At 44.4% G+C, this 11560-nt stretch overlaps 1 long non-coding RNA gene across 1 annotated transcript; it reads left to right on the top strand.

Annotated features, from left to right (window-relative positions):
• The first annotated feature begins 273 nt into the window (after positions 1–273).
• LOC140908113 (uncharacterized) lies at positions 274–6169 on the top strand. The gene is made up of 5 exons (XR_012157767.1): positions 274–357; positions 2444–2531; positions 3777–3900; positions 5585–5633; positions 5954–6169. It is a non-coding gene; the product is annotated as an uncharacterized LOC140908113 (long non-coding RNA).
• The last annotated feature ends 5391 nt before the right edge of the window (positions 6170–11560 follow it).

The following is an 11560-nucleotide window of genomic DNA, read 5'->3' as shown; positions in this document are numbered from 1 at the left end:
ACCAGCAGGAGTTCGTTATATGTCCCAAGACATTTTGCACTAACCACAGTGGCCGAACGTATCTTACACAATCCGGGATGGCACAAGATGTTTTGCACAAAGACCATGGAATTTTCCACAGAGTTGCAAGAATTCCAACGTCCAAATTGTGGCTGGACAGTTCAAATCCTCCGCAGAAGCAGGGGTCATTTTCTGATTGGCTGACAGCAGCTTTGCCAAGAAGAAAACAAGCCTTCAGTTACTGTATAAAACCGGCTGGTTTGGTCAAAGTGTCACTCCCTGAAGCTGAAATATCTGGACGAGAGAGACAGCGAGCAGGACAGTCATCACTTGGCCACTGAGAGCACTCCCTGTCTGGTAAGTATTATAGTAACTTCTCTCATAATCATCCTTTTAATTCTTCCTTTAAAGTCCTGGCTAAGAAGATGGCTGTGAGATCCAGAGAGAGAAGACGAACACATTTGTCATAACCCCTTGAGTAAGTGAACTACCTAAGAGAACTTTTTAGGTATTTCGAGAAACCACTTAGTGTCCTGAGAGGCTGAGCTTGAGAACATGCCTTCATACCACTTTGAATGGAGAAGTAAAAAGCTACACGTTATGTTTACTCAGAATGAAAAGTTGGTTATTTAAAAGCTACCTGAGTTAAAACCATCTCCAGAATAATTCCAGTTATCCAAGTTCCTTTTATTGGGAAATACTAGTTATCCAAATTCAGAGTGTGTCCTCCCTGCAGCCCTGTGTTAGCCCTGTGTTAGTTAATCACCCATTGATGAACTAACCTTAAGCCTCTGGGATCTACAATTTGGGAATATTTCTGGAGTTAAGGACAAGGACAAAGAGCAAGGGAGTGGAGGGGGATGATGGAGAAGGTAGCGGAGAAGAGAAAAGGTGGGGGGAGGGAGAGAGAGAGATAACAAGCAAGAAACAAACAGATAAGAAGGTTAAGGTGAAGACTGAAAGGAGAAGTGTCAAGGGAGAGAAAGGACAGTGGAGACAGAAGAGGAGTTCAGCGAAAGAGAGCAGGGCAGGGAATGAACGGAGGCTGGCAGGAGGGTGGAGGAGAGAAAAGGGGAAGGAAAGAAAGAGAGATGCAGGAAGAGGGGCTGTATCCGCATGAGACAGAAACCTCTTTTGTGCTGCTTTAGTGCTTCCAAGCACTGTCAGCCCTGGGCTCTGTAAGCGCAGTTACAGATCGTGAGGGCTGGGACTGGTTCTAGTTCTCGCCTCCATTTCTGTGAGGACTGGAAAATAGCATAAAGATGATCATCTAACCACCTTTCTTCTTCTTTCTATAATTTCTTATTGCTTTTAAGTGCTGTGTTAAAGCATATAAAGTTTGTAAATGTGCAATAATTCTCCACTCTGCACTTTGAAAGAAAGAGGAAGAAGCTTTGAATTGGCTGGTAAGGGAAACCTTGTTTCCACTATTTGAATATTTAGTCAGCTTTGAATGTTTGGTAAAAGTGGCCTAAGACCGAAGGTTACTGGTAAAATTCCAGAGAAATTGGAATCGTTGCAAAATGAGAGGGTCTCCGACTGGGGGAGGGGCATGTCACGCTTTCCAGGGTATAGTGTTGAGCCTTCTAGGAATTCAGTAATTATACAGTGTCACAATGCCACCCACTGAAATTTGCCCGCCTGCCTTTCCCCATCATGAAGGAGGAGCATCTGGACCAAATTTGAGTCAAGTTGAAGGTAGCTGATTTAAACCATTATGTGCATTATATGCCTAGGGCTTAATGTGTGAGACCTACTTGAATTGTCAGTCTTAGTGCTTAAATAATCTGTCTGATTTTCTCATTCTAACCTTGGAGTTCTCTGGTTGCAATGGCACAGGTACTCCCATGATTCCATTGTTGAACAGACTGATCTAAAATGAATAAGAATCTGCATTTAAACATTCCTACTTCAATGTTGGTAGCAAAGTCACCTCCCCAGTGTAGTAAAGAACTAGGATAAGGTTTTCCTCAGTAATAAGATTGAGATAACACCTGAAATGAACTGATGTGATTTTTTTTTTGGTTAATTGTAACATCACATGATGAAATAATTTTTAGAAATTTCATAAACATGAGCATCCAACCACCTTTATTTTGCTCTCTGTAATTTCTTAATTGTTTTCAATTCTATTTTGGGCAATAAAGCATTTAAATGTGCAATAATTCTGCACTCTGTACTTTGGCTAAGGAAAAAGCGATTTCAATGAGAAATGCAATGTAAGTAATTGTTGAATTAAAATTATTTACAGAACTTCTATTTTTAAAATATATCTTGCTTCATAGAATTGTATTTATCTGAAATCCTCCTAGGACATCTGTGGTACTGTGTGGATGATCAGAACACACATTAAAATATTATTTTGATTAAAGTAATATTTGTACAGCTCAGCAGGTCACATTCCCCAGTGTCTTCTCTCTATCTTGGTGTCTCTCCTCTCCAGTGACGCTCAGTTCCCAGCCGACCTTCAGCCATGAAGTTCCTTTACCTGCTCTCTGCTATTGTCTTCTTGGTGCTCATGGATGCCCCAGGTAAGATGTGAAAGAAAACAAGCAATTATACTTTCGAGTAGAAAATAATTTCTTACCTTTTCTTAGGTGCACTTGCACCTGCCAGCAAGAAAAACAATTCAGATCTGACTGAATTATGACCAGTTAGAAAAAAAAATCCATGTCCCCTCAGTGTTTTCCTCAGATTTTGCTGAGGCTTGCTGCCTGAGACCCCCATTCTATCTGCACAGCATGTACTCTTCTTATAATGGGCAATCACAGAATCTGGATGGGATACTGATGAATGAAGTCTGGACAACTCCTTTCAATATCTCTTTGGGTTTGGGAGAAGATGCACAGAGCTAGGAACCAGGAGATATAACTTCTGCTGCTGACTTAATAATTCTATGCTTTTCACCCCCTGACTTCTTATGAAATCAGGTCTCATGTCCTACTCAGAGGTTATGCTGCTGGACACAGAACCCAGATCTCCAAAATGGCAGCTGTTCATCTCAGTGGATGGGACAGTGTTTGCAGCCATGACAATGCATCATGTAGGAGTTCAGTTTCTATCCGTTGGCTGTAGATAGTTTTGTGAAAACACAACAAATGTTCTAAACTAAATATTCTAAAAGATTTGGCTGTGCACATTTGGGCTGCCTTCTCAAAATAGCACGTCAATCAGGTATAACCGAACACTGGCGATCGGTCATGAAAGAACAATTCCTGAGTGTGCCTTGTGAAGAAATTCTGAGCAGAATCTCAGAGACAGGCAAGCATTCAAACCTGGAAGGGACTCTCTCAGGTCAATCTCTTTCAAATCTTTGTAGTCATCCAACCCAGCACTGAGACAGTTCAACCCTACTTAGCCAAACTGCATTGATGATACTGCCTGGCACATCATTGTCAGAGCCTGACGGAATCAAAACCATACATCAGCCTCAAAGGGAAGTAAGCAATGCAGGCAGCCCCTTGCTTTTCATCCCTTAAGGGCATTGGGCAATGAAGGATGTCCATGCTGAGAGCTGTGGTTCTAAAATCTGCAGCTGGAAAGTCAATGCCAATGTTTAATTAAATCACCCCATTCTTTTCTTAGATGCTGCCATTGAACAGGAGTAGAAGTACAACCACTGAAATTGTACTGAAGCCATGATAAACTTTTGAACGGGAAGATAATTGGGCAGACTTGGTCAGGTCTCAGTGAATGAGAAATGCCTGTCATCTTGGAATCATAACTGTAATTTACCCTGCATTACAGAATGATGATTAAGGCTTTTTCTTTGTCAGGTTTCTCCCATGGTCTGCTGACCCACCATGCATGTAGAAACCGTGGGGGTCAATGTCACTTTTGGAAATGTCCGTACTATACTAGATACCTTGGCAAATGCGTTTTTGGCCATTGCTGTCGAAGGTAAGCTCCGTGTTCCATAAGGGAGACCCTGCAGTGTTCAGTACTCTCTTTTCATTTAGGAGCTGATGAATCCTCCTGTCCTTAAAGCAGCTCAGCTTTTAGCGCTTTATTTTCCCCCTTTTGCAAACCAGGGGAGGTAATTATAAAAATCTTGGTGACAAGAATGTTAACATTGTTCCAAATGAATGTGAATGTTTTAAGCATGAAGGTTCTTCCGTAAAGTTAATTCAGCCACCTTGCAGATCTGCGGCCCATCCTATACCTGTTCTGTTTGTTGCTGACTGTATGCTGCAGCAGGAACAGGTCATAGAGAAACAACTGGGAGAGTGAGAGTCTTTCCAGCCTACTAAAATACGAGATTGAGGGTGTAATAGAGCCGTACTCACCTGGCGGCGCCTCCTGCTGGTTGTCCTTGGGAATTAGCTCATCAGCCTCTGGAGCACCCTCTGCTGTCTGGTGATCTGCCTTACCGCTAGCCCCAGTCCCTCCCAGGACCCGGTGGCTCCTCCCTCTGGGGTGCTGCCCCCGGGCAGTAAACCCCACCAATTCCTGAGGGTCTCCCCTCCCCAGGGAACCCCCACCCACTACCCCCCCTCACCTCAGTCTTGGCTGTTGCCAGTCATCGCTTAGCCCCGCTCCCCGGGGCAGACTGCAGTGTATCAGCCACTCATCACAGGCGAGGGGGTTTGGACCTGCTGCCTCTGTCTACCTGTGGGCTGCCCCCTTGAAACTCCAGTACCTAACAGGCCTTAATCTAGGCTTCGCAGCCTGGGGGTTTCCAGGCCAGAGCTCCCCTGGCCTTTCCCCCTCAGCCCTGCTCCACTCTCGGTACTCCCTCAGGTCCCTACAGCCAGGCCCTTCCCTCTCTGAATGCAGAGAGAGACTCTGGCTAAGCTTCAGCCTAGCAACCCCTTTATAGGCCCAGCTGCGGCCATTTCCCCAATCCGCCTAGCTTTTCTTGCCCTCAGCCCTGGGTCTCTCCCAGGGCTGGCTTTTAAGCCCAACAGGGCAGGAGCGGGTAACCACCCCGCTACAGAGGGCAAGAGATGTGATGCTGGCAGCTCCTTGGGCCTGCAGAGTGGGAGCCAGGGACTAGGCTGGAGTGGCCATGCTACCAACTGCAGTGCTGATTTCTTGGCCAATTCACTGAGCAGTCCCAGAGATCCATGATCTCACCCGGCACAGCTGCTAGCATCAAGCTGCCACCAGAACAGAGTCAGACTTCAGGTGGAATTGGAATTTTCTGCATTTTTTTCAGTTCATTTTCTATCACCTGTGTAAGTATGTCTCATTTTAGCTTCAGCTGTAGACAAGGTGTGTTTGACAGAACAGCTGTTTACAAGGGTGTTAATTGTGCTTTTCCATAGTGTGCTCTGTATAGGCAGCTAGTTCTCCCATTTGGATACATATTGGATACTATCCACTTAGAAACTCTGTAACACAGGGTTTTCACGGATTTTTGTGATGCTCCCCCTCCCAACCCCTTAACAGGCTATAAAATCTCCACCACCCACCTGTGCCACAACTGGTTTTCTGCATCTTTAGTAGATGAAAAGCTGCCTTAAACTGATCGTTATACAGTTAAACACACACACATACAGTATATAATATAAATATAAAAAATAAAAGGATAATATAGGTACAAAAATGAAAAACTGATTTTTTTTTTGTTTTACTGACGCAGTGGGAAATTTCTTGCTGGTGATAACCCACAGGCTTGATGGCCCTCTAAGGTGAGTCAGGGAGTGGAGGTGGCATTCCTTCCCCGGGTCTGCCACCTGGGGCTGAAGCCCTGTTTATTTTGGTGGACCCCCCTGAGACCTGCTTGTGGCCCCCTAGGGGGCCCTGACCCCCTGATTGAGAACCACTGCTGTAACAGAGTGTTGCAGTCGGGACAATGGATTCCCTGTGCTTGGGTTAACCCAGAACCTCTTCATTCACAATTCAGTGAAAGGGTAATTACTCCCATGCCATTTGATTCAAAATGAAACATCATATTGTCCTTGTTCTGTAGGAAAACATCAAAAAATCTGATTCTCTTTTCTTTGTACAGGAGATTTTCTGAAATTGTGTAAGCAGAATCTCAGGGATCTGGGAGACAGCCGCTTGCTTCTAAAATCATCAGATCCTACTGCAATCCTGAAGTGCTGCTGTTCATTTGGGCTTTAAAGAACCTTGTGAGCTGGAGGAATTTAGAAGGGAGCTCTTTTAGCACCCATATAAGATTTGTTACTCCCCTTTTAATAAAAGCAAGCTGATGTGAAAGCATCATGTTGAAGTGCGTGTGTGTGTTGGTGGGAGGCAAGGGGGCTGTTTCTATCATTCTTGTCCTTTAGAAAGCAATCTTATTTATCTTTCTAAAATTAAACATAAAATAAAATATCCTAAAAATCCCCAATCGTATGTTAATAGCACTCAAGGGTATTTATAAACCAGGATTCACATATCTCGGTAGATTTCAATGTGCTCTTATGGGTAGATTTTTATTTCTTGAGGTTGCTGCAAGTACTATCTGTTTCTGATATCACAGGAACTGAGTTCAGTCCCATCTTGACTGTACGATGTGTGGGTAACCCACGCCTGGTGCTCCATTTTACCAAGACCTTCCCTTTGCTCTGAAACCTCATTGTCCACAAGCAGGAGAACAGAGGAAATCAGGCCAAGCTTTAGAAGTGTAGATAGATGATGGATTATGAGTCCATGACCTCTCCCTTTCCCAGCTGTACAGAGTTTATCAGCTTTCACATCCTCAAAGGGTGTGTCTACACTGTAGGTGGAGGGGGCATTTCCAGCTCAGGGAGACATACCTGCACAAGCTGTGAGGGAGCTCGGGCACCAAAAATAGAAGTGTAGCCATGGCAGTGCAAGTGGCGGAACAGGCTAGCAGCCCACTTATGATCTTGTCTGAAACCCTCTATGCCTCCTTCTAGCGGCTAGCTGAAATTACAGTTCTACCTCCAGTGTAGACGTAGCTTTAGGGACACTTGGCATTAGGAGGAGTGGGGGTGGGGTTAAAATGGTTTGGGCACCTGGGGGTGGTTGAGGCTGTTCTTAGGGTGCAGGCAGAAGTTGGTAGCTGGGGAGGTGGGGGTGAGGGTTTGTCCATGCAGGGAAGACTCTGGAGGGGGCTTTGAGGCTGTGGGCATGTCAAGTGGAACTGATGGAATTGAGTAGGTTACATGTTGGGTGTCTCATGCTGGCTTGAGGGCTTTGAAGCAACATCCATGAATTCGATCCTGTGCCAAACGCAGTGGGTACATTATCTGATGAGTTTTCTTGTGTGAGCTTGTTCTGTGGGCCTGTCCTAAGGGTTTGCCATGATGCAGGTGGATGCGGTCAATGACTGATTGTTGTTATGCAGCACTGATTACTTTTTGCTCACACTTTATTTTCAACTATTATTGGTGTCCTCGTGCTTAGAGGCCTCAACCTGGATCAGAGCCCCATTGTGCTGGGCACTGTACTTGTACCTAGGAAAAGATAGTCTCTGCTCCCAACGGCTTACAAGCAAAATAGACGAGATAGATAAAGTATTATTAAGCCTATTTGACACTGGAAGAGCTGCAGCCCAGAGACACAAAGGGCCCAGATTCTCCTTTGGCCCTTTACAAATCTAGCCCAGAGTGACTTGCCCAAGGTCGCACATGGAGTCTGTGGCTGAGCTTGGATCTTAGCCCTGACTTTCTTATTCTCCTCTAGTGATTGATCCATAAACCATCCTTCCTGGCTAACACTGCCACAAAGGGAAGCAGAGTGATCCTGGGAATTATCATCCCAGAAGTCACTTTTACCCTGGTAGATGAAAGCGTAAAAGAAAAGAGTCTCTATGGAGGGGATACTGGAACCATGGACAGGAGCAGAACATGGGTTTGGAAAGAACAAGCCTTATCAGACACACCTGATGGCTGTGTGTGATGGAATTACCAAATGAGTGACTGAGCAGCATGTCATTGATGTAATGTGTTGGGATTTCAGCAAATCACTTACTACAGCATCTTGTGAACTCACCCTGAAAGGGCCAAATCCTGCTCAGCTCACTCAAGTGATCCCAGCGGCACACTGGAAGACACTTGGAATAGGCCCACATCGGATAGGATTTGGGAGATCAGGCAATTGATTGAAATAGCCAAGATATTTCCATTTTGTAAAATTATTCTAGTCTCCTATGGGAAATCATGGTCTGATTCTGATCTCCCAGGTGCCAGTTTTACACCTGTGTAACTAGGATGGCTTCAGTGGAGTCCCTCCTGATTTACAGCAGTCACTGCTGAGACTGATTTCAGAGTAGCAACCGTGTTAGTCTGTATTCGCAAAAAGAAAAGGAGTACTTGTGGCACCTTAGAGACTAACAAATTTATTTGAGCATAAGCAAGTGAGCTGTAGCTCAAATAAATTTGTTAGTCTCTAAGGTGTCACAAGTATTCCTTTTCTTTTTGCTGAGGCTGAGTGATGAAGAGTTCACCACCCCATGTTTTCCAAGTCTTTACTCATTCTTGGGGGTGTTCTCTGCACGTCCTCCAGTTTATCAACATCATTCCTGAATTGTTGACAACAGAACTAGACACAGTATTCTGGTATCAACCTCACCAGTGCACTATACAGAACAATTTCACTTCCCTTCTCCAACACCCTACTCATCTGTTCATATGTCTCAGGATCGCATTTCTTTCTGCCATAGCATCACACAGGGAGCTCAATTACCATAGCTTCTCTATTGTGATCCCAAATCCTTTTTGGAGTCACTGCTTTCCCGGATACAGTCCCCCATTCTGTAGGTATGGACTGCATTCCTTCTTGCTGCATGTATAACCTTGCATTTGTCTGTATTAAAATGCTTTTTATTGGGCTCAGCTTACCAAGCAAACCAGATCACTCAATCTGTCCTCAACATTATTTACCACTGCACCAAATTTTGTGTCATCCATCAATTTTATCTACAGTTAAGTATATTTCTCTAGTAGATGTTTAACATTTTCCTTAGTTACTAATGCACTGCCTCATTTGTCATGTGATATTCATACACCAACTTCTTCTTTCCAGACACAGAAAGGAAACATGTATTGAACACTTCTGCCATTTTCTGCATCATTATGAATTTGTTTTTCCATTTCTAGGGAGTAATGGCCTTATACCATTTTTAGACTCGCTTTTCTTCCTGAAATAATAAAAAAACCCTCTTTGTTATCTTGGCCCTGCCAGCCATGGAGTTTTCTCCGATGGCCTTAGTTTCTTTTACCATATTTCTGCTCTTCATTACTTCTAATTTGTATTTATTACAATCTATTTCCCCAGTTTCCTATTTGTTATATATATATATATAGTGGCAGAGCACCAGCTTTGTTTTTGGGGGGGAGGGGGCTCCTGCACTCCTGGGCAGTTAGGGTTTGTCTCAGAGGTTTGCTGTGACCCTCAATGTAGCCTCTCTCCCCTCCTAGAGGCAAGGGTTACAGCTTACTGAGCCACCTTCATAGTCAGTCAGTCAACAGGTTTGGTATAAGAACTCTTTTTAGTCCCTGTCTTCCTTCTCAGGGAGCATTTGTGTAGAGGTTGGGGGGAACCAAGGCCTGCCCTCTTCTCTGGGTTCCAGCCCAGGGACCCTAACTGACAGCGGCAACAGAGAGTTTTCCTATGCTACTGGAGCTATAGCCCTTCCCTGGGCTACTTCCGCAAACAGCCCCTCCTAGGTACCTGACCCTGCTTGTTCTCCCAACTCTTTTACTTCACACCTTCTTTCTCCCAGTCTTCCCACAACATATCTTCTTACTTCCAGCTCCTACCAGCCACCCTCACTGAAGGGGCTTCCTTTTAAACTAGTGTCAGCCAGTTCTAAATGGGCTTCAGGTGATCTGATTACCCTGTTTCCCTTGATTGCTTGGAATCAGTTCTTAATTGGTTCCAGGTGTCTTATGGAGTCTGCCTGACTTAATTGCTTCTAGCACCTTCCTGACTGCTCTGGGGTAGCTCCAGGCCTGGTCACTCAGGAAACAGAACACTATTCAGCCAGTGTCCAGTGTGTTTTCCTTCGACCAGACTCCTGCACTCAATCGGTCTGGGTCTGTCACAATATATATATAATTTGTAATTGTTCCCTTGATTTCTCATACACACAGCTATAGGGGAGACAAACACCCTACATTCTATCCTAGAGACTTTGCTTTTGTTTTCCATGGTGTTTTTTCTATGCTAAAATGAAAACACAGTGTAGGCAACCAGTTGTTTCCAGCCCCAAACCCTGCCTGAATGTGCTGCTCCAGCAGGGTATGGGAGATATCACACCACAAGAGGCTGGGGAAGAATTTTCCCACAGCATGAGAGGGGATACAACTAAGATAATTGGTCTCCATTGTCTCTGTCGCAGGCACTGGTTTGGGTGATGCGAGAGATATTGCTGTGGGCTGTTATGTCTAAGCGTATGTCTACGCTGCAATTAGACAGGCTAAGGGGCTGTTTAATTGTGATGTAGACTTCCAGACTTGGGCTGCAACCTGAGCTGTGGGATACTCCCACCTTGAAGCGTCCTAGAGCCTGGATTCCAGACGAAACTTCTACCCTGCAATTAAACAGTTCCTCAGCCTGAGACTGAGTTCAGCTGGCCCACACCCACTCTGGGGTTTTATTGCTGTGTGACACACCCCGACCTACATTTCTAAAGTCTTTCACTGGTGCACCTGGCTCTCAACCACTAGGTGACAGTAGCAGCAGAAAAATGCTCCTTCCTATTGAGCGTCAGCCTTGAAATAGGAACCTGCTGTCTCACAGAGCAGCCTGCTAGACTTTTGTGACATATAATGGAGACAATCATGGAAAGACAAGAGCTTCTGCCTAAGGCTGTGATCAATTTACAAATGTAGATCCGCCACATGGAAGGGGTTAAAAAAAAAAAAAAGATCTTCCTGAAATGTTTGTTGAATGGTCTAATGGCTAAGATTAGTTCCAGGGAACTTTTGGAGTGGGATCAGATATGACCGTTAGGATATCTTGTGACCAATTGAAATAGCTGAAAACTTTTTTCTTTTGTAAATTGTACTCGTCTTTTTATGAACAATCATGTGCTTGAGTCTGAGCTCACTTACACCAGTTTACACCGGCATAGCTACGCTAACTTCAGTGGAGTTCACACTGCTGTAAATCTGAAGAACAGGGAGCAGAATCAGGGCTCAGACCATAAATCAACTTAGCCTGATTTCCTCATTGTGGAAAATGGCAATTCAGAGCAGAGGGAAGGTCTAGGTGCAATGGAGCACCGTGGTGAGGGTTACCCACACACTGTACAATCAAGCTGAGACTGAACACAGCTCCTCTGCACCACAAACTAATAGGATTTGTAACAATTGTAAAAAATAAAGATCTACCCATAGAAGTTAATTGAAACCTACAGAGATGGGTGGACCATGGATTATAAATACTCATATACAGTATTAACATGCAATTGGTATTTTTAAGGGTATTTTATTGCATGCTTAATTTAAAAAGATAAATGAGATGGATTTCTAAAGGAGAAGAATGATAGAAACAGCCCCCTTGCCTCCCACCAACACACACACACACACACGCTTCAGCAGGATGCTCTCACACCAGCTTGCTTTTATTAAAAGGGGAATAACAAATCTTATATGGGCGCTGAAAGAGTTCCCTTCTGGAATTTCTCCACCTCACAAGG

The sequence above is a fragment of the Lepidochelys kempii genome, chromosome 3 (assembly GCF_965140285.1).
Source record: "Lepidochelys kempii isolate rLepKem1 chromosome 3, rLepKem1.hap1, whole genome shotgun sequence".
Taxonomy (NCBI): Eukaryota; Metazoa; Chordata; order Testudines; family Cheloniidae; genus Lepidochelys; species Lepidochelys kempii.
The sequence above is the reverse complement of the archived record's forward strand: the minus strand, read 5'-3'. Positions and strand labels throughout refer to the sequence as shown.